Genomic DNA, 2,066 nt, shown 5'->3' on the forward strand with positions numbered 1-2,066 from the left:
CTGATTCACTGATCACCACAAAAGTTGACAGATATATATGAGTTTTCATAGATAGGTGAAGAGGAGATGAACTGAGGTGGCGGAATCCAACAGAGAGAGGACGAGGAGAAGGATAGAGGGTGGGGGGGAGATGGGCCAAGGGATGGGTTCAAAAATGGTTCAAATGGCCCTGAGCAATATGGGACTTAACTTCTGAGGTCATCAGTCCCCTAGAACTTAGAACTACTTAAACCTAACTAACCTAAGGACATCACACACATCCATGCCCGAGGCAGGATTCGAACCTGCAACCGTAGCGGTCGCGCGGTTCCAGACTGTAGCGCCTAGAACTGCTTGGCGACTTCGGCCGGCCAAGGGATGGGGAGTGGGGGGGGTGGAGGTGATCAAAGAGATAGTGGGAGAGGACTAAATGGATAGAGAGAAAATACGGGAGGGAAGATGGACTACGAGAGTATGGAATAAATAAATGCCCAGGCAACGCAATGCAGTCTGTGCTGCACTTTTCAACACCGAAACGGATGGATATTTGTACTAAAGAAGTGAACCTCCACCCCCCAAAAAGAAGATTGGTCACCTCCCCAGAAGAATAAATTATCTACGCCCCTATTAACCACTGTACTGCAATGAGAACCAAATGAAGATTTTGGAAGTCTAGATTCTTTAACTTTAGTATGTTTCAGCCAAGTATGACACCAATTATATAAATATTTAACTACGTTTCCAGGATGTATTTTACTGGTTCTGTGAATTCATTCGAAGTTGGAAAAATCATTCTAAATTGCCAAAATGCATTTTAACAAAATCGAAGGACTTGTTTCGTATCCAGTTCGTCTAAAAACTATAGTACTGGGAATACAATGGCGACCCTGAGCCATTTTTCGCGGCTTCTACGTTTGCGTCATGAGAGTCCACACTTGTAGTCTAGGTCTGCATCATGAGGGACCATATTTCGGACCATCATGATGCAGACTAAGACGACGAGTGTTTACTTGCATGATGCAAATCTAAAGGACGACTCTAGACCCTCATAACACAGACCTAAACGACGAGTCTGAATCCTCATGACGCAGATATAGACGCTGTGGAGAGTGGCTCAGAGTTTCCATTATATTCCTACTACAATACATTCACGGAAAAAGACGCTCTTCATTTTAGGAGTATTTGTAGTGTCTAGGTTTTCAGCATCTTGACTCTGCATGTGGGATTCCCCTTAATATAGAAATACAAGAATAAAATTACATTTTGCAATGTGTGTGGAACTCAACAAAATAAATTGTAATTTAAACTCATAATGTGTATTGCCTTACTCCACAAATGAATATTTTATTTTGCAGAACACTTTTCAACATAAAATCTTTACAAATTTTCCTTCAGCTCCCCTGAAAGTATTATTTAGGCCAAACCAGATACTCCTAAAAATATTTGGCTACTTTTGCAAACCCAAGTAACAGAAAATGGTTTACAAACAATAATTAATGTCACTTGGAAGGATTGAAATCAAAAATTATAGTCTAAAATAAAAATGAACTGTATGCATTACAAAATTTCTATCTCAGAAATTGACGCCCAGAAAGCACAAGAAAGAAATCTGCACTCTTAAATAGTAAATTTGCGCTCAAACTCATAGTTTCCCGTTTAATGTTCTACTGTATTTTCAATGTGTCTGCTGATTAGTGTTTGAATTAATTATGACGAGATCGTTAAGTCTGTCTGCATTAAGACGTGATCGTTTTTCGCTAATTAGGTTTCCAGCGCGACTAAAAATTCTCTCACTAGACGCACTAGTGGCTGGTATATTTAATATTTTTCTTGCCACACACGCAAGTCGAGGAAGTCGTTGGGAGTTATTTTTCCACCACTGTAGAATATCTCCCTCGTTCACACAGTGTTCTTGCAAGTATCTGCTGACTTCATCATGTAGGAGAGGAGGCTCTTCTGCCCAGTCCTCAAATTTCGCCATTTTGTACGGCCCTGGATTTGTTTCTTGGTTGCTGTGATTGGGCACTTGTACTGAAACCGTACAGGTTCCAATTAATATTTGCAGAATAATGTGAAGATCGTACTAC

The sequence above is a fragment of the Schistocerca piceifrons genome, chromosome 4 (genome assembly GCF_021461385.2).
Source record: "Schistocerca piceifrons isolate TAMUIC-IGC-003096 chromosome 4, iqSchPice1.1, whole genome shotgun sequence".
Lineage (NCBI taxonomy): Eukaryota > Metazoa > Arthropoda > Insecta > Orthoptera > Acrididae > Schistocerca > Schistocerca piceifrons.